Consider the following 27,779-nt stretch of genomic DNA (forward strand, 5'->3'; position numbering starts at 1 on the left):
GCTTTGAATGCTGTCAGTAGAAATCTGGGGAAGTTCTTCTCTGTCCTCTCTGCACAAGTGTGTTGACCTTGTTCTTGCTGTATGGGATGTTTTTGGTGCCTCCGCTCGACATGCAGTGGGGTCAAGGGATGGGGATCCCACATGGCTTGAACAGTTCACATCTGGACTTGGGAGCGGTTCATTCGCTTTCAGACATGGGGAAAAGGAGCGGTGTTGAGTACCCGTTCCCCTCTGTGCAGGTCCTAAAGGCAGCCTGCAGGACCTCTTCATAATAGTCGCCCTTGAACCAGAGAGGAAGGCCGGAGGTGGTGGGGTGCCAGGGAGGGTGGCCCCAGATCAAAGGGCGTCTGAGACACCAGGGCCACTAGGTGAGGGTATGCTTTGTGCCCACCGGGAACACCCGTTTGATTTCCGAGAGCCCCTGTACTTCTGAACTGAGCCGTTTTCAGAAGTTGCTTTGCGCATGGCATCCCAGAAATAGCCTCGTGCGATTCTGCAGCCCGGCTCTGAGCCACCATCCAGGTTGGGTGGGGGTTGGGGAGAGTCCACCAAAGGGTGAGAATCCCTCTTGGAGTCGTAGTTAGTAGGATAAAACGAGAGCTTTGATGCGGACCCTGTCTTCAGCAGTCTGTTTGATTCTCTGTCCACAAGCTAAAAGAAAACAATCGGCCATTCAGAAGGAATATTTATGGAACCTACAAAGAATCTCAGCTGTCCAAGGAAAAGACGGGCAGGTCCGTCTCCCTGTTCTCTCCCTGATTGCTGCCTTGGGTTGAAAAGCTAGTGACAGAAAGCGATTTCCACATCGGCTAGACTCTTCAGATCCTCTTGGTAAAAGAGTGAGTTTTTTCTTTTTGCATGTAAAAAATGACGTCTGCAAATCTCCCTTGGTGTACGGGGTTACATCTTGGTCATTTCAGTACAATGTAGAAACACACAGGTGTGATGGGAGACCGTTGCATTTTTTTGTTTTGTTTTGGGGGTACTGGGGATTTAATTCAGGGACAGTCAATCACTGAGCCACGTCCCCAGCCCTACTTTGTATTTAGAGGCGGGGCCTCACTGAGTTGCTTAGGGCCTTGCTTTTGCTGAGGCTGGCTTTGAATTTGCAATCCTCCTGCCCCAGCCTCCCAACCTGTTGGGATTCAGGCGTGTGCCACCATGCCTGGCTAGACTTGCATTTTTAAGTATCTTCCAAGGAAGATACTTAAAAATGGGATTCATCACAATCTGGGGAGGTGGACCATTCCAGTGCCAGGGTGGACATGACTGAAATAAACTGGCCTTATACTGCTCACGTTCAGCTGCCCCGGGCAGTGGGCAGTGTTTGGAGATACTTCACGTGTCAGAATGCAGGTGATGGCTGTGTCTAGTAGACAAAGGTCCAGGCTGCTGCTGGACACCCTTCAGTGCACAGAACAACCTTTGCCACAAAGGATGACTTGGCCTCGGGTTATGCCTGGCACCAGAAATTCTAGGTCAGAGGATGTCCTGGGGCAAGTGTCAATCAACTCTCCATCACTTGGACCGAAATACCCGAGATGATCCCCTTGAAGAGAAGAGGTTTATTTGTCCTCTCGGAGGCTTCTGCTGCTGCTTTGGGGCCTCCGGCAAGGCAGGGCCTTGGGGTGGGCACCGAGGCACAGGGAGCTCTCACCTCATGGCATCCTGGAGGCAGGGAGACGAGGGGTCTGGCCCCAACACCACTTCAAGGGCTCGGCCCCCACCCCTGTGACCTAGCTTCCTCCCGCTAGGCCCCGCCTCTCAGCAGTTCCAAGTGCAGCTCCCTGGGAACCAAGCCCTCAGCACATAGGCCTTTGGGGAACATTCCAGGTCCAAACTCTACTAGAGTCTCACCTTATGGAGCTTCATATTTAAAGTAATATGTAGGGCACATGCCCATGTGTACACACGTCAGCATAGACGCCCGTTCTGCACACGTGAGGTAGGCAGTGCATTGGCGCAGGGAACGTTGTTTTGGGGACATTAGTGTCCCCCAAGTGTTTGCAGAGAGGACTTGTCTGCACATTTTGCCTTGGATATGAAGTTTAAGAGAAGGACAGTGAGTTCGTGGTGCGAACTTTCCTAAGCTCCCAACAGCCCAGAATATAAGGACTGTAGGATTATGGATGTGAGGTACCTAAACTTGAGGAGGTCCTTGTTACAGCCGCCGTAGGAGACTGACACAGTGTGAGCCCAGGCCGGATGTTAATCACCATCAGTGCTGTGGGAGGAGGGGTGCAGCAGCAGGTCAGAGCCTTGGACTTTGCCGGCTGCTTCTCCAGCTTCCTTTCTTGCCACAGGGAATGGCAGCCTCGCTCTGAGATTTATCCCCCTGTGTGGTCATTCTCATGGATCTGATTCCATCCGTGTGTTTAATGCTGCAGGCATAAGCAACCATGTTTGATCATCTTCTGAAGAATAGGCCTACCAAATTCCAAGTTTATTCTATTTTGGACTGAGCCATCATAATCTATTCATAGAAATTAGTTGAAATCAAGGTGTGTGTTTACATGCATCTTTTTAGCAGTGCTGGTCCTGGTGATGTGGACAAAGTGGTACAGCTGGGTAGTTTAAGGTCGTGTGTATACATGTGTATGTATGTTAAATGTTTGACCATTGTTCCTCATGTTTTGTCATGTGTTGACAGAAAATTGAATTTCTTAATCCACTTAAATTGAATTTGAAATGCACTTGGGAAACTGGGTCTTGGGGTATTTAGAATTCTTAGCTGCTTATAAGCAGATATTCTAGTGGTTTCATCTTCGGGATCCTGTTGTGACTCCAATAAAACACATTTTATGCATTTCACTTTTCATCAGCTGAAAACCACGTTAGGTACAAATATGACTTGATTCAACAAAACTTATTGTTGGTGTCATTTGAATTAGAAAGCCATTCTGTGTGGTTCTTACCAACTTAAATTACGCTTTTGTGCTTTTGACAGTAGAGGAAATGCACATATTTAAAAGCCCCTTACATTCTGCAGCGGATGAAGAGCTTTTGCTTTTCGGGAATTTGGAAGTAGTCCCCGGTGCTTTGACTGAACAATAAAACGTGGTCTCTGTTCTGTTGAACATTTGTGCACCTATCATCTCGGCCTCAAAGAGCTCACAACTTTTTTTTTTAAAACAACCTTATTGAGCTCTAATTTACATCTTAGAGTTCTCCTTTTACAGATGCACGGTTCAGTGACTTTTAGTCCATTTATGGACTTGGCTAGGCATTGACGTACTGTGATTTTTTAGGACATTCTTGTCACCCCAGGGATGGTCCTGCAGGCCCTCCCTCCCCTGGTCTTCTGGCAGCCACTAACTCATTTTGTGTCTCCTGGATCTTGTGTATTTGGAAGATGTCACGTGGGGGCCCCCCGCGATGCGTTTTCTTGTGTCTGGCCCCTTACACTGAGCTTTGAGCATCGGGGTTTGAGGTTAATCCATGTTGGTGGCTTTGCCTCTGCTCAGCTTGGCTGTGCTTGTTGGGCCCTAGTCCCTTGCTGTGAAAGTGGCTCAGCCGCTGTTCAGCCGGTGACCGTGGACTCCTTTCTTGCTATCATGAGGAAAGCTGCGATGGCTTTGCACACTGTCATTTCTCTGGGTGTGTGTTCCTTGGAGTGGAACTGCTGGGTCGGGTGACAGTGTTGTGTGGGAGCTGTTTGAAGGAGGACTCGTCCTGACACCTGTTACTTTTTCTCAGTAGGCCCCCCATGAGCTCACTGAGGGGCCCTCCTCTGTAGTGCTTCCAAAGCCCTGGCCACGAGACTCTTTGATTTTGAAGGTGTAGGCTGGGGTGTGGCTTTAGGAGTGAAGGGGAGGTTTTCAGGTTGGAAGGAGCAAGAGGACCCAGAGTGGACGACCTGATGTGGTGTGTGTGCCACAGGCAACTTGGAGCAAGATTTGAGCCAGCGCTGCTCCCCCTACACTCTCCCTTCCATGTTGAAGGGACTCTGTAGGTGACATTGGCTCACTCCTGCAATCCAGGGTGATTTGTGTTTTCATATCCACTGATTAGCAGCCTGAATTCCACCTGAAACCCGAATTCCCCCTTGTGATGCAACCTAACGTACGGCCTGTCACTGGGGAAGGGCTGTGGCCAACTCAGTGGTGGGAGGGTATGACACTGTTTGCCTTCCACAGATGGCGGCTGGTCCATGTATGATGTGTCATTCCCGGACATGTTACTCACCCTGTCCCCTACTCTCTGGTCATCGGGACCACGTATCCAGGCAGGCCGTGTAGCCTGTGTGGCCTTTCTGGACCAGTGACGGTGGAATCCATCATACATTGGAATGACAACATAGGTTCAGATCTCCGCTGCTGGAAGAGTCACTGGGGTTTGTGGAGATGCAGGAGAAATAATCATGCAGAGGAAAAGTGTCATCTTGCAGAGGCCAAGCAGGGCGTGGCAGTGGTGTGGAGAGATTCAGCGTCAGGCGTGCTGTGGGGTTGCAGTGATGGGACTTGAGATCTGTGCAGGGAACATGGTGGTGTGGCCGGTGGGCAGGAAGAAATGAGTCCAGGAACATCTGAGAATAAAATTAAAGCAGCTGGCAAGTCCAGGGGACCAAGAGAATCCAGGGGAGACCAAGTCTGCTTTGGACATGGTCCCTTGGGTGGTGCCTGGGGATACCCCATTGCCAATGGGGTTGGGAGGCCCACTCCATGGCCCCAGGTCCCTTCCCTGTGGTGAGCGTGGCTGCTCCGTCGGCCAGGGATGGAGGGAGGACGGTTCTGGGGCCAGCTGGCCCTTAAAGCAGGAAGGGTGAGGCACAGCGTGGCTCTTATGGACTTGGTTGAGGTTACTGGTTCAGGACTGTGGTACTGGAAGCTTTCTTTGATCCTCATGGTCCCAACCTAGGGCCATCCTCCTGTACTTGGCCGTGTTGGGAACATGGTGGTGGAGAACTCCTGGCTTCTTGATCTAGGACACTACACCGGGCCCTGGCTTCCTAGTTTTCCTGCAAGGCAACAACTTAAGGTGGTGGAAATCTTTATCCCCCACATGTGGGCACTTCAACAGAAAGGTGGCGTGATGGACAGTGGTCCCAGGACCATAGGGAGCAGCTAGCGTCCTCTCGAGCAAGGAGACATTCGTGACGACCTTACCAGTGCCTTCGTGCCGCCTCCTCTGGATTGTTCTCTCTAGTTTGATAAAACAGTTTTTCAGTAGAGCTGACTTGTTTGGGGGTCACGAAGGCAAATTCCTATTGGGGTGAGGGGAAGAGGGTTTCCATCTCGGGGCGTCTATTCTCTAAGCCTGTGGAGTGCCAAGTGCCTTATCAGCCAGACTTGCTTGCTGAGATTTCAGACGTCCCCACACATGCTGGCCGACTGCGCTGTACATGCCAGGCTCTTGAGGGACGATAGAGACCAAACAGACCCTTGTCGACTATCAGACACCATCGCTTAGGGGAAAAGAGCGACAGTAACTACGCTCTAAATTTAAATCAGTGGAGTAACTGACTTTGGATTCCTACTTCCAGCATCAAAAGAGAATAAATGTGCATTTTCTAAGCCAAAAAAGAAACGAGTTAATTCAATTGTATCTATAAAGGGGAACCACGGGAAATGTGTGTTCATTGTCTCTTGCTACGTTATGAATGTACCAGCTTAGAAAGCACATGTTTATTATGTTAAGGTGACTTGCTTTTTAGAAAAAAGTAACAAGAGTTTATTCAAATGATAGAAAGTAGAGTTCCCACAGAGGAGGGGTCCCAAGGAGGGTCACCTCTTGGTGTCTGTCATTCTGTGGTGAGATTAGCCTCTGGTTTCCAAAGTCACTTTTAGAGGTTTGAAAGTAGGAGGTCATGAAGTCCAGTCGCACCAGGGACCCTGGTGTTCACACGCCCCCAGTCCAGTCAAGGTATTGACCACAGGGCCTCCTCACCTCAGGAAGTAGCTTCGGGGTCAGGCACATACTTCAGCCTCCAGTACAGTTACTGGTCGGCTCCGCTTTGAGGTCCTTGGCAGGGATGCAGAAGAAATTTCCACCCTGTGCCGGGGCCCTTCACCCAGTCTAATACATCTGCTGTCATGCCCCCCTGAGAAGTGCCCTAACTGCCATTAGGGAAGAGGGGTGATGGCCCCTCGGGGTGCTTCAGGCTGATGAGGGGCATTGGTTGGGGCAATCAAACTCTCCAGAGAGTCTATCTCATGGGCCCTGTACAGGTCAGGTGGCACTGTCATGGTAGGTTGTATCTCCCTGACCAACTGGAAAATCAATGGACTGTGGGCATCTCTCACATCAGGGCAGTCCAGACGTCCATGGTGGCAGTTGGTAGGGGGCTGGATGAGGTGTCCAAATGGCAGGGATCATGCTTGCTGTGAAGCAGTACTTCCACAGCTTGAACCTCGAGCTGTGGAGCAACTAGGAACGCATCCTTCCTCCAGGGTGCCATCTTGAATCTGTGTTAAGGCTCCTGTGGGTCAAGAATCCCAACTTGGCTGGGTTCTCCGCTCTGTCATCTCTCACAAGGAGGCTGGGCTGTCATCTGAAGCTCTGCTGAGGGACAGGTGGCCTCCTGTCCCCTTCCGAGGTGGTGAATAGGAAGTAGTTGCTCTTAGGCTACTGGGCTGAGCTCCTCGGTTCTCTGCTGGTCATGGATTGGAGACCATCTCCATTCCAGCATGGAAATTGTTGGCTGGAACGGAGATGGTCTCCAAAATGCTCAAAGCCAAGAAAGCAGTGGAGAGTACGTTTGCAGGCAAAGTACGTGTCACGCCAACTTTGTTGTATTCTGAGAAAAGCAAATCACTAGGTTCAGATCTAAGAGGTGGGGATTAAGAAAGTCACTGGGTTCACACCCAAGGGTGTGAATACCAGGAGGTGTGATCCTTGGGGGCCACTGTACAAATTGGCCCGCTACATCAAGGGGTAGGAGTAGGTAAAAGGAGAGCTGCTGGAGCCTGCAGGGGTTGGGGGAAACCTCTCTGTGGTGGTGGAATTTAAATTCAGACCTGAGGTGTAACCAGGCACTAAAGGGAGACGGGAGAAGTCGGGCAGAGGAAACGGCGGGTGCTGAGACAGGTCAGGTGGGCTCTGGAGTAACTGGAACAGGGTAGAAGCACAATGCCTCTGCTTGTAAGGTTTTACTGAGATACAAATCATAAATAGCTCAGATTCTTTTTTCCCTGAAATTCTCAACCTGCACTTGTGAGAAAGTAGACCTTTTGTGTCATGAATAGATATGCAAATTATTTAAAAGGCAGCATTGAATTTACTGTTGCTATGTATTTTCTTTGAGTACCAGGGATTGAACTCGGGGGCCCCATCCCCAGCCCTATTTTGTATTTTATTTACAGACAGGGTCTCACTGAGTTGCTTAGGACGCCACTGTTGCTGAGGCTGGCTTTGAACTTGAGATCCTCCTGCCTCGGCCTCCCAAGCCGCTGGGGTGACAGACATGCGCCACTGGGCCCAGCTGTGTTCGTATGTGTTCTTGCCATTGGGTATTTTTTTAAACTACATAAAAAAGCTGTACTTACATAGGTGGTCCCTGAAATTTTTTTGACACTTAAGAAATGGTTCCTGCTGTTGGCGGCACTGCTCAGGGTAGCAGAGGGGAGGGCGACGGTGAGAGTAGCTGGTAAAGCGTGAGTTAGCCGTGTGCTGGTTCCTAGGCAACTGTTAAAAATAATAGTATAGAGGTGGTGGATTACTGGCACCAAAATGTGTTTACGAGATGCTGCAATGTGCGTCTGCAACCCCAGGAGACCCGCAGCCCAGCTGGGACTCGGAAGTGCTTCTAAAACGCAGTGAACCAGGCTGCTGGGATGGGTGTGTGTGTGATGGCCATATTGTTTCCACTCATAAATATGATTTTCTTCTCTGTACTTGGCTATCGCACATTTATCCAGCATCCAGGATTATTTAAAGAAGTGTCTCCTTGAAACTTCCTGTGTGTTTATTGAATAGTCTTATCCACGGTTCTCTTTCTGGTACCCGTGGGAGAAACTTTAAACTCAAAAGCCTCCAAGCTATGTTCTCCATGCTTCTTTATTTTTTAAATGACTTGGAATGAGCATCTCAGTTTGATTTATTTCCCTTTTTTTTTTTTTGGTACCTGGGATTGAACCTCTGAGCCACATCCCTAGTCCTTCTTATTTTTTGAGACAAGGTCTCCCTAAGTTGCTGGGGCTGGCCTCCAACTTGTGATCCTCTGGCCTCGGCCTCCTGAGCTACGGGCGTGCACCAGCATGCCTGGCTCATTTCTTTGAGTGAATGTCGGGGAAACTCCGAATCAGATTAGTGTTTCTCTTCCAGCTGACCTAAAGTTGTATTCCATGGCGAACTTTGGCTAGTACCTTCACGTCTTGGCTGCATCTCGGTTTCCCTACCTTTTCCTTCTGTGTGCCTCAGTTTACCTCATGGATCATTCTTGCTGTTTTAGTTGTGTTCTTGAAAGCAAGCCTAAGGCACCTGTCCGGACCCTCTCCTTTTCTTTCCCTGGGTGGGGAATTGCAAGTGTCTCAACGAGAGAGCAGCAATGGGGGGGCCGTCACAGGTCTCACCAACTTTTGAATTCTGACGTAGTAGCAGCAGCATCTTATTTTATTTATTTATTTATTTTTTGCAGCATCTTATTTTAATCTAGCCTCTTCCTGTGGAAGTGCCTCAGGACAGAGGGCGTTTCTAAATTTAGTGAGTACCATATCACTGACAGTCACCTGGCAAAGCATTCCAGGTCATTTATGCCCGAAAATGAAAGTTCTTTAAAAATCAGGGTATACAGAGGCCTAGTGATTGACAGAGGTCCGGAATCGCTGAAGTTCACTGGGATTTGAAAACAGTTCGTGGGCGTGCACGTACCTGGGGTAGAGCGGAAGTTCTTCTCTATCAGTCTTGGAGATGTTTCCTCTAGATGCTGCTGAAATCTCAGCCCGATTGTATCAGTGTTGGCTGAGAAGCAGGAAATGCAGGAGTTATTGGAAACAAATGTGAAGGGTTCGTGCAAAAAGTGCAGTTCTTTGTTCCCAGATGTGTGAGCAGGGCAGGTTTGAAATCGTTCCTGCATCTTTTCCTGATGGTTCTTTTAAAATCATGGCTGACAGTCATGACTTCTGCCGGATGGTTTAGCAGGCCAGGAGGTGTATGTACTCTGTCTCTGTTCCTCCCAATGTCATGCCACATGGGTGTCCTTCATCCCATCATATGGGGGAGGGGACGATGAGGCTCGCACGTGTTCGTCTGGGGTGACATGTCTATTCATCGACAAGACTGTAAGCTATTTCAGTCATGCGTGGAGCTCAATGCCAAAAGCAGTCAGGTATACTTGTTTCCTGCGTGCCCGGGAAGGACTCCACGTTGTCATGTTTTAGGAAGATGTCCAGGTGAGGAAGGGGCGTCCCTGAAGATGCCTGCTCATGACGCTAAAGGGGATTGCTCTCAACTCTCCTGGCTCCAGATCTGTGCTGCTCCCAGACAGAACAACAGAAGCTGCACACTTTGCCACCAGAAAAGACAGGCCAGGCTCTCTGAGCGCCCTCACTGATCATGGAGTCTCCAGGGTGCACCATAACTGTGGGAAGGCTGGCTTGGACTCCAGGCAGGAGTTTGCAGGGAGGGGGAGATGGGCTCTCGAGGTAGATGGTGGTTCACGGCCTTGCGGTCCCCAGGGCTGGACCCATGGGTTCTCAAAGGGTGCTGGGCTCAGGAATGTAAACCTGGCAAAACCCCAGGAGGAGGTCTAGATAGACGCTGGTGTTCAGGAAGCTGGTAGAGATGGGTTACAGGGTTATTCTGGAGCCAGTTTGTGAAAAGCTTGTTGGTGGTATAAAACATGGCCTTGCGTTCATCCCCCTCCTGTGGTGCTCTCAGCTCCATCCACTGCCTACAGTGAAGCATAATACCCAAGGAATTAATGGTAGTCCCCTAATCCGTGGGGCATAAATTTTGCAGCCCCCATTACATGCCTGACACCAAGGATATACTGTGATCATTCACATGAGTGACTAATGTGCCATTAAGTGATAATGGGAGGTATATAGTATGGATATGCGTCACAAGTGGATGACTTATGTCCTGCACAGGACAGAGCTAGACAGTGCAAGAATTCATCATGGTACTCAGAAAAGCATGCAACTTAAAACTTAGAAATTCCAGAACTAAACAATTCCTGTTTTCAAATCACAGAAATGGAAACCTTGAAAAGCAAAACTGTGCAAAGCAAAACTTCTGATAAAGGGGAACTATCCTATGTCATTCTTACTGAAGTAGCTGTTGTAGGATGTGTAACAGCACCGTGGTCTTTCCAGTCAATGCCAAGAACACCCCTATCTTTAGTGATAGCAACCTTTGTTTCCACACATTGCCAAATATGTCTTGGTAGGGGCAACGTCGCCCCCAGTTGAACTTCTCATCTAAAGCTTGGGAACAGGGCTGACCTTGGGTGTACCCTGGAACGGATTCCCAATGACCCGTTGCTATCATAACAAGCACCCTCCATCTCCCTATTTTTATTTTCCATTTGTGCAAAAGGCACTGAAATCTATTTCAAAAGGTTTCATTTACACCTTTTGTAAATGACCGATGCATAATTTAGGTTCAACTTGCTTTAGTAAAATGAAAGTCCAGTGCATTTCTAGGAGTGTTGTTTGTTTTTTTTTTTTCTTGGAGGTGGTGAGGGGGAGTCCAGAGGAAGGAGACAATTGGGAAAGTGTTCCCACTGGATCAAGTTGTTGGGAGGGGCCGCAGGGGAAGATACTAACACCAGAGCCAGAGAAGTGCCTTGCGCTGAGCAGCAGGAGAGGAGGTTCCAGTGTGCCATCTTGAACGGGGAGGGGACAGGATGGCCTTCCTGGTCGCCGTTGCTTGCCAAGGGAATTCTCTTGGAGCACTAATTATCTCCACTCTGGTGGGCATAGGAAAATGGTTGTCTGAGGTTAAAGTGAAGCACTGCAGAATTATCCATCCAGCATGCCAGTATGGGCTCTCTGACCTTACCGTGGAGGTTGGAGAAAAGGTGTAGTTTGGGAGTAGAAATACACGTGGGTGCACTTGCCTCAGTACCCAGTTCTTGAGGTAGCTGGTAACGTTGCATTCTTTCTAGTTTTGGTGTCTTAGGTTTCTCAGTATATATGGAAGGGAATGGTTGAATATGGTGATTGACAGAGGGAGATTTCTGAGTGTATTTGCTTTCCAAAAGGGATTTGCTTGCTGCGCTGTTAAATGAAATTGAAGCCGGAACAATTGACCTTTCCAGGTAAAGAGGGAGTTGGGTTGTGTTTTGCAAATGATTGAAACGGAAATATGAAGAGCAGGGCCATATGGTGTTCAGAAACTTTTATCATACATTCTGTGTATGATAAACACTGTGCTCGACAATCGCATTTAAAATTGTGCTTCATGCTCATTGCAAAATGTGGAGCCGGTGCTTTGGGACGTGAGGAAGACATGCATTAGAATTCTCTTCCACCTCGTGATGAACTAGTTCATCTCTAAATAAAAAAAAACTGATTAGTGTCATGTGTGGCTTATCTTTATAAAGTTTGGCATAATATCAGCGTGGAGAGATTCCAATTACTGTTGACTGACAGTTTACACAATACAAAAGATCATATTATGCTAATACTTTAATGTATCATCTTTAAACCTGATTCTTTTTCTTTGGCTCCAGATTAGTTTCATTCCTCTAAATAAAATTTAATCTGTCACTGTAATTTAAATAAATGCCTAGAAAGAAATATTGTGCCGCTGATAGCTTATTATAATTTCCCGTAGGCTTGTTTGCTGTGCACACGTATCGATTTTGCCACTTTGACAAGCATGATTTGTTACTAAGCCTCATCAGACATAACAGAGGAAATCAAGTTTGTGTGTTTAGCGTCTCTATTTCTCCTCCTTTGAATTGTTTATACTTTTACACTGAACTTGTAAAACCTACAAGTAATAGATTCACATTTTCCAGGAACTGATGGGTATTAAATGACATATCTTGAGAGAAGGGAAAATACCTGTGGAAATGTGTCTTCTTGTTTGTTGACTCAACAGGAACTTCAGGTTCTGATCCTGCTCCATGTTAGTGTTTTTAATAAATGAGTAAGATCCAACTATAAAAAAGTTATTTTTATGTGGTACTAAGGCTTGAACCCAGGGCCTCACGTGTGCTAGGCAAGTGCTCTACCACTGAGCCACAACCCCAGGGAGTATTCAGAACTTTTGTGGTTTTTTTTTTTTCTGGTGTGTGTGTGTGTGTGTGTGTGTGTGTGTGTGTGTGTGTGTGTTGGTACTGGGGATTGAACCCAGGGGTGCTGGACCACTGAGCCACATCCCCAGCCCTTTTTATTTTTTTTATTTTGAGGCAGGGTCTCGCTGAGTTGCTGAGGCTGCCTTTGAACTTGCCAATCTCCTGCCTCAGCCTCCCAATTGCTGAGATTGCAGGCGTGCTCACCTGTGGCTTGGTTTTGTTCTTTTCCATCTAGATCATCAGAGAGCCTGAGCAACAGTTTGGTTTACGTGTTACGTGTATCAAATGAAGAAAAAGATGCATGCTTAGAAAATGCCCTGGTAGGGGCTGGGGTTGTGGCTCTGCGGTAGAGCACTTGCCTAGCACGTGCGAGGCACTGGGTTCGATCCTCAGTACCACATAAAAATAACATAAAGGTATTGTGTCCAACTACAACTAATGCCTTTCTAGTTCCTGTATTTCTAAACCAAAACATTTAAGAAGAAATGTGCAGTCCTCTGCCTAACCTACAAAGAAGTTGCCAGTGTGTTCCTTGTTCTTTTTCCTTGATCTTTCCTTCGATTAGCATGCGTGTGACTGTTTTGTGAGGCACCCTGATGACTCTCAAAGGAGGCACCCGTGGGATCTCCTTTTCCCTTTTTATACTTGGGGATAATGAACCGCATCTTTACTCACAAAAGGACGTTTCTACTTGAGGAATACCCATTCAGGTCCTTGAGTTTCTCTGTTGGGAACTAAATCGTGGAACTCCATACTGGAAATGCTAAGGGCGGGGGTTTCGAAGTATATTCAACTTTTCCTTCTGAATTTAAGTTGAATGTAGTCATAGAATTGGTGCTTAAAGGCTTTGCTTCCCCTGATTAGTGTTTTTTCCCCTTCTTGATAGTCTTTACATTGGTACCATTGCAATAGGGTAGCCACCAGCCACGTGTGACTGTTTCAACTTAGTTAAATTTACATACAATTAAACCGGTGCTCATCACCAGTACTGGCTATGTGACTAGTGTTCAGTAGCTGCATGTGGCTAGTGGAGTCCTCAGTAGACGGGGAACATGGGGCACAATAAGTTTAACTGCACAGAGCAGCTGTGGACAGTCAGACATGAGCCTAATAGGAACTTCAGGGAAGAGCAAAACAAATCCTTAAATCTGAAGGAGAGAGAAGTTTTCATACCAAGTAACTTGAGCAAAAATGAACCCTGTCAGTTGGGTGTGGTGGTGCACACCTGTAATCCCATTTACCTGGGAGACTGAGGCAGGAGGATTGCAGTCCAGCCTGAGCAATTAAGTAAAGCCCTATCTTGAAATAAAAAATAAATAAAAGGGCTGCAGCTGTGGGTCAGTGGCAGAGCACTTGCCTAGCATGTGTGAGGCACTGGGTTTGATTCTCAGCACCACATATGAATAAAGGTCCAGTGACAACTTAAAAAAAATTTTAAAACAAGTTTTAAACTCATCAAAATGTTACATCAAAGCTAAGCATAACATTAAAATAGTAGGGATAAAGGTGGTATTGAAACACTTTTCTAGGATTTTAAAGTTATATATGTGACATCAGATTTTTTAACAGCAAGAGTGGAAGTTAGAAAACAGATGTACTGTAGAATTGTTTGAAAATAATTTGCACCCAGAATTTTGAAGTTTCTCCCCTGCAAATTTATGGAGGATGGACTAAAGATGTTTGTACGCATTCATACGTCAGCCACATTTCACTTAGACATCTCACTTCTAGAAGTGGACAACCTGTCCCACCAAGGTGAGACAGTAACCAAGGAAGGGGACATCGTGGGACTCTGAATGTCCAGATAGACAACAAAGAGGAGGAGTTCTCGAGGCATTGATGGTTTCAGGTTGCAGCAGGCCTAACACTGACTAGCACAGACTGGACTCAAGAAATTGGAAGAGGACGTTCTGGTACATGTGTTCTGAAGGTGGCAGCACATGGAACTGACAGACGATCTAAATGTTCTTGTTTATAATTTTTTTAAGTTGGAGATGGACACACTGCCTTTATTTTTATGTGGTGCTGAGGATTGAACCCAGTGCCTCAGATGGGCCAGGCAGGTCCTCTACCACTGAGCCACAACCCCAGCGAAATATCTGAGCATTTTAATCGTGTGGAAAATTGAATGGAAAGAATGTTGCAAGATCTTGGAAGAATTTTGTCAAAGGGAACAAAGAAAACAAAAACAAGGGCAACTAGGGACTCCAAGAAAATGCAAAAGTTGAATAAGCAATGAATCTTACCATTATCGAAATAATATGTGCAGAGTGTAGACTTAACAGAAAACAAGTTATAAAAAGTGATGGGGAAAACGTGAAAAGGTAAGCACAGCATTGGTGGTTGGCATTTAAGGAAACAAATCTGCATTTGAAAATCAGAAAGTTGCATTGAAAATTGGTTTAGTGAAGTATTATAAGCAGATGATTTAGAAACATGGAAGTCAATACCAAGGAACACGAACATTAACAAAAGTTCCAAGGCATGAAAGTGGTTGCTTTTGGAAATGGAATTGTAGATCAGTGGTGCAAAAAGGCTGGCAATTTTGAAAAAGGAGTCTTTTGACTCACTTAGCTTTTAGTTTTAAAAGCTAAAGATGGGTTACTTTGAAAAGAATAAAAATGGTTAGGGTATCACCCTCTCTAAAAAAAAAATTATAGAGTTGAACGTAAAGTGGGAATTCTCAACTGGGGCAGTATTGACAGTTGACTCAATTCTTTGTTAAGGAGACCCACCCTGTGTGTGCAAGGGTGTTCCGTAGCATTCCTCTCTAGTCCTGACAGCTAAACAGGTGTGCAGACATTGCCCAGTGCTCCCGGGGGTGGGGGGCAACCTCATGGCTTCTTGAACTACTGATTTAAAGGATTTAAAAACCTGTTATTGAGGGCTGGGGGTGTGGCTCTAGCGGTAGCGCGCTCGCCTGGCATGCATGCGGGCCCGGGTTCGATCCTCAGCACCACATACAAAGATGTTGTGTCCGCGACAAAGAAATAAATAAATTAAAAAAAAAAAAAAAAACCTGTTATTGAATAAACCATCTCGATACATTTAAAAAAAACTGTCTTTTGTTGGTAATACAGGAAGCAGCTGCTTCATTACACAGAACTTGAACCCATAGCAAGAACCCTCTGGCACCCCAGCTGCTCACACCAGCCCATCTTGGCATCTGGCTTCAGGCCCAGTTAGTGCAGGGCTCACCCAAATGAGAAAAGGAATTGGGAGGAAATGGTAGCTTCCCTTTCATGCTTCGTGGCTTCTGAAAACATGTTTCAGATTTTTCACATTGTTTTCGTGTTGGTACAACTTGGATTTCTCTGGAGTTGCAGTGTTAATCATGGTGGCAAGCCTGGTACAACGTTGCGCCCTTGGGGTATATTCCAGCGCTCAGTCGGCTGTGAGACGGACGCTCGCCCTCCCCATCTCTGCAGTTCTTCCCCGAGTCCTTAGATAAGTTCTCTGCGAGTGTTTCCCCCTAGAATTGCCAGAGGAAGTCGATAGGAAAATGGTCCCGCAGATTTTTTGATGTGGCGGAAACCTCATAAATATTTTAATGCCCTTATTTCACAGCTGAGGAAACTCGAGTCTGGAGAGTTTCTTATCATTAATCATGAGGAAGATGGGGGTGGGATTCCCCAGCACCACAAAAGGAAGAGGGGCGTCTGCAGCGAGTGCCTTCTTCCCCTTTTTCCTTCTTTCAGAATGCAGAGGGAGGCATGGTCAAGGGTGGTTTCGTGGGCAGTGAAGTGCTCGGGCGAGTGGGCTGTCGGGATTTGCACACAGCATCGTGGGCGCCCTCAGCCCTGGAGTCGCTCAGAGCAAACACCTGGAGAGCAGGAAGGGCAGTCGGGTGTTTCCATGAGGGGCCCCTGTGCCGCGGTTCCTGATGGCCCAGAGCTGGAAGATGCCGGAGAAAGTCCTACGGAAAGGGCTCCCCACTGTTTGTCCCCAGTCCTCATGCCAAGTTCCTTCTTGGCACAGGACTTGTGCATGGCACCTGCAACCTTGCCCCCTGTTCAAGGGCTCCCTTCTCAGAGGCAAAGTCCCTGTGCTCCTGCTCAGGGTCTGTTCCTTGTCCCAGATTAGTGTTCCTTGCTTCTCATCTGAAATTGCCTTGTGCGTTTGTTCATAGCTAATTGTCCCTGTGCCTTTCTCGCCAAGTTCCGCAGCCTTGCCCTCTGCCCCAGGGCTCAACGTGGAGTTCCTGTCGGTGAAAGATTTGACTTGCCTTCTGAAATACCTGTGTGTTCACTTAGCGAGCCTCAGCATCGCAGAGAAGACAGTGACGTTGAGTTGTCGGAGTCGAGTGGGGTTTGGGGTCCTGAAATTCCCTGGCGATGTGCTGAGCATCGTGACGCTTTTTGAGCAGTTTGTGTGAACAGCCTCACAGCATTAAATCCACCAGTGAGGGTGGCCCACCACCTAATGCAGTTATTAATACAGCCAGAGTACTGCAGTTGGGTCAACTACGTCAGGGTGAACGCGTCCCTAGCCGTTTTATTGAAGCATCACAGAATGCACTTGCACAAACTAAGATGATCACATCATCCCAGGAGATGGAATCTCACAGGACCCCCCCCATCTTATGTGGGGTCTACCCTTGACGGGGGGGACACTGTACGTGCTCACTCGGACGTCTGCTTGGTTAAGGAGCGGGTGAAACTGTCTCAGGATGTGTTTGCTTATGTTTTGAACTTAACTTGGAGTCTTATTCATTAACAGGTAATACAAGATAGAAGAGAGGTCTCGACATAAGCCCTGGAAAGAAGAAAGGATTGGCCTGCATTTACTTCTGAGTAAGTGGAATTGTGAAGGAGATTTTATTATGAAATGAACAACCTGTCAACCTCTCTGTATTTTCTATGCTTAAAGCCACGCGGTCATGTTTGTTTTTCTGTGCTGGAAATGGAAATTTGAGATTCTTTGCAATGGGTGATTTTGCTGGGGGGAAAAATGTGAAGCTCTCTGTCAGCACTTCAAACTCCTTTTTTTTTTTTCTTCTTGCAGTGCTGGGGATGGAACTCAGGCACACGCCTTACTACTGGCCTGCACGCATCCCCAGCCCTACTAACTCTATTTAAAACATTTAGCTTCTGGAATTCAGGTTTCCATGAAGTTTAGAAAAGAAAAATGGAGACGGTCATCAAAATGTGTGTGCCTTGGAGTGACGCATAGCTTCTGATCTTTCCCCCCCGTTTACGTGTGAGGTATTTATCTTTGCTCTGGAGTTTGGTTTATATAAACAAATCGAGAAAGTGTTTGGCTTTTATGTGGTGGAAGCTGCTCTGTCTTACGTGACCCTCTCAATGTGTTTGGAAATGACAGGCAGCTGTGACACTGGGTGGACAGGCCAGATTTTTCCATGGAAGCCTTGCTCAGCCCATCCTGAGCTGGTGTGGACCGTGCGTGGACCCCCAGGAGGCCTGGGTCTGCTGGTTTTCAGTGTGGACAGACCCTGACTCCTGTAGAATGAGGCCTTCTGAGCTGTCCTTACCTGCTGTGGGTTCATCATGGGAACCATCGGCACCACCTTTTGCAGACAGTTCGACAGCCCTTCTGTTGCAGATGACAGTCCTCTGAGCCTGTTACTTCTGTGCTGTTGTGGAGAACATGGGGATGTAAGAGGTGTTTGGTGTTTTTTCAGTAAAACCTCCTGGATTCTTTTAGTGTGGGAGCTGCCATGTTTGGTCTACCTGGGCACACCTAAGGGACACACTGCCCTTGGTTGTCTCCTTGAAAGAGCACCAAAGCTGATCCTCAGAGCCTCCTCTGGTGAAGAGAGAGGAGAAAATCGTGACCAAAATCCACATACCTACAGTCCCCAGCTTGAAGGTGGCAAGGCCTACGACCTTTGGCTTCACGACCTTTGGCTTTACGGCTGGACTCCTTCAGGAATGAGCATACCTCCGATGTTGAACTTAGGACTTTTCCCACCCCTCAGCAGGAGCGGTGGGCTGCCCCCAGGGATCCCTCCATCCCAGGGCCAGCAGCCAGCTGTGCTGCTGAGCTGTGAGGTCTGATAAAGCAGGTGCCCTTGGTGTGTGTCCCGCTTAGGGCTGTATGCGGTGTGCCAGGAGGTTCATTGAGGTGCCACCCATCATGAGCACAGGGGCACTTGCAGAACTCTGTGCTAGACATGGTTCTGTCTTGATAGCAGCTTTATTGAGATGCAATTCACACAGCAGACGATTCACCCCTTTGAATGTTCGGTGCTGTTGGTTTTTTACATACAGTACTGGGACCAGAACCCAGGGTCCTGTGACAGACTGGCCACTGAGCTGCATCCCCAGCCCCTGTTCAGTGTTTTTAGACATTGGGTTCTGCAGCTGTCACCTTCCTCAACTTTGGAGCATTTCACCATTCCCAGAAGAACCTCGTAGCCATTAGCAGTCACTCCCCATTCCTGCCGTGTAGCTGCCACTAATCCGCTTTCTCTCCATGTGCGGTGGCCTCTCCTGGGTACTTTAAATAATGGAAGCCTGTGCCGAGTGGCCTTCTGTGTCTGCTGTCTTCCACTTAGCATGTGGGTGTCGTATGTCAGTACTTTGTCCCTTTGAACAGCCAAACGCTGAGCCGTGATATGCATAGATCACATTTTGTTTACTCATTCATCCATCAGACACTGTTATTTTTAGAGCCTTCTATTATTTCTCCTCTCCGTGGTGCGGGGGATTGAACCTGGCCTTGTGCATGCTAGGCAAGCCTTCTACCACTGAGCTCCACCTTTTTTGGGGGGATGAGGGGATCCTAGGGATTGAACCCAGTGACGATGAACTATATCCCTAGCCCTTTTTATTTTTTGAGACGGGGCCTTACTAACTTGCTTAGGGCTCGCTAAATTGCTGTGGCTGGCCTTGAACTTGCTATCTTCCTACCTCAGTCTCCCTTACGTTTTACCTTTATTAAATTGCATCTTGAGACTGGGTCTGGCTATGTTGCCCAAGCTGGCCTTGAAGTTGGGGTCCTCTTGCCTCAGTCTGGTGACTAGCTGGGATTGCAGGGGTGAGCCACCCACCTGGCTTGAAGGCTTCTGTTCTGAAACCATGACAGACTCGCAAGTAGCTGCAGAGCACAGAGAGTTCCAGTGTCCTGCTGACTCCCCGCAGTGACTGCGTCTCTCAACGGAACTGTGCCGAGTTGACCCAAGTAGGAAATGGGCATTGGCAAGGTGCTTTTGGTGTGAATGCATGCCCTGTCTGGTGACGGGAGCTCTGCCTGTGTGGTTGTGTGAAATGTGGTCCCAGGTGTGTGCAGAGTGTTGCTGCTACCATAGGTCAGGGGCAGGATTCGTCCACCTTGGGCTCTGCCTCTCCGTCTCCGTCCTTTCTTCATTTCATGTGTTACCTGAATGGAATCCTGCAGCATGCAGCTTTTGCAGACTGACTGACTGCAGCCTGATGCCCTGGAGATCCATCCCTACTTTCCCTGTCCTTCCAGAGCTCATTCTTCCCTAACGCAGAGTGGGATTCTGGGGTGTGGATGTGCCACAGTCCACTGATCCCTTGGCTTGCTGAAGGGTGTTTCCTGCTCCGGGCTGTTCCAGGTCATCCCTTGGGCCTGCTTTCCCCTTGGATGGAGAGAAAGCAGTCACGTTAAGGAGGCAGCTTAGAGACGCTGCGCCCTGGGACACTAGCAAGCCTTGAGGTCCATGCCATACGGTAGGAGTCAAGCCCAGGGATCTATCGGGTAGCTGTCACTTTCTTTGCTGTGACAGCCAGCTGGCTGCCCTCACCAGGGGCCAGCTGTCCATGCCTGCTGTGTCCAGGAAGTGCCAGCAGAGGACCCAGCGTTTCCATTTGGGGTTTAGCTCCTTGGGAAGCACTGGAAACTTGAGGTCCACATATATCGGCGTCACCAATGCTATAAATGGAGATTGCCGGTGGACTTGGAGTGGACCCTCAGAAACCAGAGCGACTTGGAGCCCAACAGCTGTTGTTTCACATATGCTTAGTTCAGCTGTGCCTTCTGGAACTTCTGGGAAGTTGGCAAAATGTCCGAGTCCCTTCTGTGCAAGGGTGTGGTGGAGCCCCACTTCCAAGTGGGTCCAGCCCACTGAAGTGTGGGCGTCCAGTTGGGGTGGGGTGCGTGCGTGCTGTTTCCCCCTCAGCTCTCTTCCCACTCCCTGTTCCCCGTGACCCGCCTGGATGCGATGGGAGGAGCTCACTGGAGTCTCTAAAGAGCCCCAGATCGAAGATGCATTGCTTTGCAGCCGTGTTTGTGTGGCCTGGTGTATGTGTGTGGCTGTGATAAATACTTGAGAATAACCGGTGGAGATGCAAGATGATTTATCTTGGCTCACCATTTGAAAAGTTTACTCCGTGGTCAGCTGGCTTCATTGCTTTAGACCTGAGGTGAGCAGAACATCATGGCGGAAGGAAGTGACAGAGAAGGCTGCTCGGCTCATGTCAGTGAGTAGGAGGGAGGGACAAGATAGAGTCCTCAAGGGTACATCCCCAGTACCCACTTCTTTTAACTAGGACCCACCTCCTACACTTCCACCATGTCCCAGTGATGTGACGCCATCCAATTATGAATTCCTCAGTGGATTAATCCACTTAGGATCTAAGAACTTCCCAAAGGCTCCAGCTCTAAACGTGGCTGAATTGGGGACCCAGGCTTCCATGCATGAGCCTCTGTGGGACATTCCACATGCAAACTGCAACCCTGTGATTAGTAACAGAAATGGGTGGGCACTTCTCAAACCAGTTCCTTTTTCATAAAAATCTAAGAAGGGCACAGATGACCCCTTGTCTTTGCGAGGGGCCTTAACTGTGGAGAAGTGTTTCCCTGGAGCCCCAGAGGCTCCCTCTAAAATGAACTGGAAGTCGTGGAGAGGACAGCAGTCTCTGTGCATGCCCGTAGTCGCCCACCCTGGGCATGGGGGTGGGGGGGTTGCATACCAGATTGGTGAAGGGGTTGCTTAGGAAGTGCCAGGGCCTCTGTGCCTTGTAGGTGGATGGGGGTTGTTGCTGATCCATCTTATGGAAGCCTATAAGGTTTCCCAGGCACCCTCTGGGCCCCAGCTTGTTGATTCAGAGGTGTGAATTTACACGATAAGCCAATGGAACAATGACTGGCCCTTTGTGCTCCCCAGCTGATAAAGTGCTGTTTGACAAAACCCTTCCTTTGTTTTTTTCCTCCTCCCAACCTGTGGTTCAGATTGACTTTTCCTTCAAACAACATTAGTCTTCCTGGGTTGCAGGTGGGTTGCCTGACCTGGAGACCCTCGTTCTCCACACAAGCCTCCGCCTCCCTTTCAAACTTGGGAATGCAACGTGTACCCACTTCCCAGTGAACTTCTTCGTGCTTAAATTTGCATCAAACGGACATAAATAATCGTATCTAGTCAGGATGGAATCCTTGAAAAGGACTCTAAGATTCTGATTGTAAACTGGCCTTGAAGGGCCCGAAAATGACACTCTTCCGTGCCTGACCTTTTCCACTAGTTCTGGCTCTTAGCCCAAATCTAAGAATCTTGTTTTTCTTTGTGTTTCCTTTCATTTTTCTCTCTAAACATGAGCAGTTCCCACTAGCCCTTTTTTGGTAAGGGGGTGTACTGGGAATTGAACCCAGAGGCACTTTACCACAGAGCTACAGCCCCAGCCTTATTTATTTATTTTTTATTTTTATTTTTTAGTTAGTTTTCTTAATGTTTTATTTTTTTATGTGATGCTGGGGATTGAACCCAGTGCCTCGCAAATGCTAGGCGAGCACTCTACCATTGTGCCTCAGCCCCATTTATTTTTATTTTTTGAGACGGGGTCTCATGAAGTTGCTTAGGGCTTCACTAAGTTGCTGAGGCTGGCCTTGAACTTATAATCCTCCTGTCTCCGTCTCCTGAGCTGCTGGGATAACAGGCATAGCTCTCTTTCAGTGCAGGACAGTGGCTCTAAACGGTGGGCAATTTCTTTCCCTTAGGGAATGTCCGGAAATGTCTGGAGACATTTTTGACGTCACAGCTGGGGTGTGACACTGGGGTGTTTGACACTGGCTTGGAGAGGGTGGAGACCAGGGATGCTCTCCAACTTTCTGTACTCACCCGAGAGTCCCCACCGCAGACTCGCCCAGGGCGCAGTGGCATTGAAGTTGGTTGGTGGAGGGAGTAGCATAGGCCAAACGTTGCCTTCTGTCGTCTTGCCTGGTAGTGTAGCAAAGCATCATGGTAAGAAATCGGACAATTTCAGCCCTGCTAAAGGGACTCTTAGGTTCAGTAAAACTGTAAATTTGGAAAATAAGGATATTGTATTAGTCTGCTCAGACTGTGGTAACGAAGTGCCACAGGCAGGGTAGTTTAAACGACAGAAACTTAACCGTTCCAGAAAATTCCATCTTTGGTCAGCCCTTTCTTCCTGGCTGGCTGTGTCGTCCTATGGCCTTGGCTCTGTGCCTGTGTGGGAAGGGGTGGGATGGCGGGGGTGGGGGGAGGATTTATTTGGACCTTTCCCTTTGTGTAAGGCCAACTAGACCTGGCTTTTGTATATCTACATTGTGGGTTTTTTTTAATATATTAAAAAACATGGTGGCTCAGTGGTGAAGCATGCCTGAGTTCAATTCCTGGTACCAAAAAAGAAAAAATAATAAAAACAAAATACCTGTCTTTGAAGTTGCATACCCTTCTGTACTAACCTTAGTCACTTCTCTGGTCAATCGGAGATATTTTGAGGGCACTGGCCGCTGCATACCATTGATCTATCCATCCGATTGAACCCAAGGGCGCTTAACCACTTAGTCACATCCCCAGCCCTATTTTATTTAGAGAGGGGTCTGGTCTCCCTGTGTTGCTTATGGCCTTGCTAAGTTGCTGAGGCTGGCTTTGAACTCATGATCCTCCTGCCTTGGCCTTCCAAGTAGCTGGGATTGCAGGTGTGCACCATTGAGCCTGAGATGTTTTTGTTAATATGATCATATATCAAGACATCAACTTAGTTTAACTCCAGTGTTTATAGTCTGTTAAAAAGAAATAATCTGCATAATTTGATCTTTTCATACTGGGTATTAATTCTGAATGTAATGACTTTGAATAATTATGGAATCCTCCTGATTTCCCACCTTAACACATCCGTATACAGCATTGATTTTTTTTTTTTTTTTTTTTATGGGAAATGTGAACACAGTTCTGAGACTCTGAAAGATTGTAGTCTTTATTTGAATCAATATGCAAGGGAAGATTATCTTATGAAACACGCCTCGCATAACAGTCACCTTCTTACCTAGTGTTAAGTGTACAGTTCATTGCTTCGAGCTACACCCCCAACCCCCTGAAACTGTCTGCACTGAACATTAACTGCCTGTTCCTCACTGCCCAAACCCGCCCCCATCTTCCTACCTTCTGTCTCTGTACCTTTGACTACTCTAGGGCGCTCCTAGAATGCAGTCCATTCATGTGCCCTTCTCTGACCAGTTATCTATCTCGCTCAGCACAACGCCTTCAAGGTCTGTCTGTATTGTAGCATTTGATAGGATTTTCTTTTTTGGTACTTGGGGATTAAACTCGGGGGTGCTCCACCACCGAGCCACAACTCTAGCCCCATTTATTTATATTTGAGATGGGGTTTCACTAAGTTGCTGAGGCCGGCCTCCTGCCTCAACCTCCCAATTTGCTGGAGTTACAGGCTAGCACCACTGTATCCGTGGATTTTCATCTTAAGACTAAAAAGTATTTGATTATGTATACTGAGTACATTTTATTCATCTGTTCATCAGTGGGTTCTTAAGTTGTTTACCAAGGATTTAAAAATTTATTTTTAACTGGTAGTGCACATAATTGTTGTTCCTGTGTAAGCTATTTAGGGTGCCATGTAATATTTACAAGTATACAATAATATTTAAATCGGGCTTAGATGTATGTATTTTCTCAAACATCATTTTTTTCATGGTGAAAACTTAAATCCTTCTTCCAGATTTTGGAGATGTGTAGTGTTACTTTTTTGGGGGGAATAGGGATTGAACTCGGGGGCACTCGACCACTGAGTCACATCCCAGTCCTGTTTTGTAGGGTCTCACTGAATTGCTCAGCACCGCACTGTTGCTGAGGCTGTCTTGGAATTCGCAATCCTTCTGCCTCAGCTTCCCCAACTGTATATCTACATTGTGTGTGTGTTGTTTTTTTTTTTTAAAACTGCATCCTGGTTACTGCGAGGGCTGTACTACTGTACATTTCCAGCAATGGTGTGCAGAGGTTCCCCGTTCTCCACTCCCTGCAAGCTTGTCACCTTTAATCTTTCTGATAACAGACGTACTCGGGTGAGGTGATATCACTCTGTGGTTTTGATGTGCATTTCCCCTGATGAGCAGATGATATTGAACGTTTTCTCACGGGCTTGTTGGCTGTTTTTACGTCGTCTTTGGAGAAAGTCTGTTTAGATTGACTGCCCATTTTGTTTAGTCGGGTTATTTCAAAGTCGATCCGTGCTGTGACTTACTCTTCAGATGTAGAAAGTGATTCCGGGCGGTGGGTAGTAGGATCATCCAGCCACACGGAAAATTCCAGAGCTTTTCTCTTACACTTTTTCGTGTACTTTCTCTGTCATAGAAAGTGCTGTCCTGAGAGAGATCCTAAGTTTCCAAGGAGAAGAACCGTAAAGAAGTAAGTAAAAGCTATAGTGGAAGTACCATATGTGGCAGCCTGCTGTCCACCATGGATCTGGTCCCACCTTTCTCCCTGCCTGAGCTGTTAGCCATAAACTTTCCCTCTGTGTGTATAAACTTTGGAGACACTCTGCAATCAGCCTGATGAAGTTTTATCTTTCTATGAAAGGGTTCTTGATGATTCTGAAATGTGGTGTCTGTCACTTAAACATCGTCTGCAGAAATCGCCGCTCTATATTTGGCTCCGACGTGGTTCCCAATGTGTTCTCGCAACACTTGGTGCCAGAGGAGCTGCTGTTTACCGGCCATGGGGATCTTTCAGCTCAGATTGGTTTATAACTTTATTTACAAGGGATAATCAAAATGGATTTCTTTGCTATTTTGGTGCAAAGTAGGACGGCAGAATTAATCTCGGGTCATCTGTTCATTTGTTTGGCAGCTAATACCTGCCTTCTGGGTGCGGGGACTGGATCTTAGGCTAGGGCTGACCCTGCACAGATTGGATTTGGTTCTTGGTTGGGGTTGGAAAACGTGTAAGGACCAAGCATGGAGCTGTCTGGGATAATTAAAAGCCAGTTGCAGGAGCTGTATTGTCTATAGCTGCTGGTTACTCGGGTGAGCCCGGAGAGGAAATCTTCGTCTGTGAGGCATTCATTTCGCATCGCTGACTAGCCTTAAGTAGGATTCCCATTTGAATGTATAGTTTCTTTTAAAATTAATAGCATTATGGGCTGCTTTGTTTGAGTTTTCCCCCTTAAAGACTTCCCCCTTAGAGGCTCTGCATCTGACAGGGTTGAAGGGCCAGGTGTTTACTAACCTTTCAGAATTTTTACATCCATTTTAAGGGGTGTGTGTGTGTGTGTGTGTGTTTTCCTTCTCTTTCCCTTTGATGGGACCACATAGGGTTTGGTTTGTAAAAATACTTATTTCTTCCAAGCACCCAATTTGAGCTGCAGGTCACCGGGCCCGGCTCCTGTGCTGGGTGTCTGTTTACACGGAGCGGCTATCTGTCTTTGTCCGTGAATGGAGGCGGAATATTAATCTTGCATGCAGTTCAGCTGAGCAGGGCACAGATGGATTTATAGCTCTGGAAACCTCTCAGGCCTGCAGCTGCGGTGGGCTGTGGCACTGTGAATAACGGGATTCTGGGCCCCGGCTGGCGAGGACTGCCGTGACCTAATTGGCCACACGATCCGTCGGCGTGTCGAGGGTGGATTTCTCGCCCTGCGCTTGCCCTGGTTTGGTTCTGCAGAATCCACCCAGCCTCCCTTGGAGGAAAGGGGGAGCCCTCCTCCCACGTGAGCATCTGAGGAAGGAACCTGTGGGATCGGCGCGGGGTCGTCCGTGTCTCCGATGCTGGCCTTCAAAGCCCGGTGACGGGAGCGAGTTCGCGGTTCTGTTTGGTCTCTGCAGGCTGGGCCTCGTTTTCCTCCAGTCTCCCAATCTGGTGGCAGCCAGGGCCGGGGAGGCCCAGGAAAGAGGGGCATCCACCGTGGCGGGCATCTTGGTAAACTCGGCCTGCAGCTGACCACATGGACACCGTGGGTTCCCAGGGAAGGAACAGGTTGCATGCAGAAGGTGGGGGGGTGTGGTGGGCCATGGGGGGATTTGGGAGATGGCGGTAAACGGATGCACTTGAAGCCCCTAAAGAGAACCGGTCTGGATTTTCTGCCCCGTCGTCTGTCCTGGATGCCCCAGGGGACCACAGAGTCTCCAGCTCATGTGGTTGATTATGTCTCGGACCTTGGCTGGGGGAGATTCGGTGTCAGAAAACAGGTGAGCGTGTGATCCATCAGTACCCACCATGCCCGGAGTTTGCCGGCAGGAAGGAAGCCATGCAGATGTGGCCTTCTGAGCTTCCTGGGAGCCTGGAGGGCACCTGGCACTGTCCCCCACCACCCACTTCTCCTCACCAGGGCGATCTCGTTGAACTGTGTGCCACAGAGCAGCTAGGAGCATTTGCCCTTGGTCCCCAGGGCCATGTGGGGTAGCCATTATAGTCAGAGCATTGTTTAAAAATGGCTTTATTGGATGAAATTCACCTTCCCCAGGTGCACCCACTGAGCCTTGTTTTCCCCCAAAAGCTCACTCAGGTGCCATTCAGGGTTTTGGTATGTTCACAGAGGAGTGCAGCCGTCCCCACCATCTAATTTCAGAACATCTTCAATACCCCAGGAGACCCCATACTGATGGGCAGTCAGTCCCCAGGGACTGCCTCCGTGTCCCATCCCCACACAACCACCAATCTCTTTTCTACTGCTAATCAGTTTGCTTACTCTGGACACTTCCTATCATATTGATAAAACCACACACTTCGTGTTATCTGTGCCGGACCATTTTCAGGATAATGGTGGTAGCACGTGTCAGTACTTGGTTCCTTTTCCCAGGTAAATACTGTCCCGTTGTGTGAAGAGACCACGTTTTATCTGATGGAGAGACCTTCATCCATTGATGGATGTTCGGGGTTGTTTCTATCTTGTGGCTGTTGTGAATAATGCCGCTGTGAACATTCAAGTCCCAGGTTGGGTTTGTTTGTGTGAGGCCGTCAATGGCACCCTGTTGCTCGGGCTGGACTCCACCCCGATGCCACCATGACCAGCTGAACATTAGTCTTTCATAACTAGTAACATACTCTTGACCAACTTCCATCACAGAGATACTGGTTGTTCAGAACAGGTTACCTGTGCACTGTTGTAGTTGGGCACAGCAAGGTGAAGTCTAGATTCAAGTCAGACCCAATGAAGTGCTGGTATTATGGTTGAGATATGAGGGGTCCCTCAAAAGCTCATGTGCAAGGCATTGCAAGAAAATTTCAGAGGTGAAATGGTTAGGTTATGAGAGTTGTAACCTAGTTAGTCCACATCAGGGGATTAATGCACTAACTGGGTGCTGACTGTAGGCAGGTGGGGTGTGGCTGAAGGAGGGGGTCCCTGGGCTGTGCCTTTGGGGTTTCTATCCTGTCCCTGGTGAGCAGTGCTCTCTCTGCTCCCTGGTGCCCTGTCCTAAGCTG

At 48.0% G+C, this 27,779-nt stretch overlaps 1 protein-coding gene across 3 annotated transcripts in view; it reads left to right on the plus strand.

Annotated features, from left to right (window-relative positions):
- The window catches only part of Tbl1x (transducin beta like 1 X-linked), a 180,130-nt gene that overhangs the window by 54,700 nt on the left and 97,651 nt on the right, over positions 1-27,779 (plus strand). For all 3 annotated transcript variants that reach the window (XM_071606828.1, XM_071606826.1, XM_071606827.1), the window contains exon 2: positions 16,904-16,977. The gene's annotated coding sequence lies outside the window, so the exon portion shown is untranslated. The remainder of the gene's footprint in view (positions 1-16,903; positions 16,978-27,779) is intronic.

The sequence above is a fragment of the Marmota flaviventris genome, chromosome X, assembly GCF_047511675.1.
Source record: "Marmota flaviventris isolate mMarFla1 chromosome X, mMarFla1.hap1, whole genome shotgun sequence".
In the NCBI taxonomy this organism is placed as follows: Eukaryota; Metazoa; Chordata; class Mammalia; order Rodentia; family Sciuridae; genus Marmota; species Marmota flaviventris.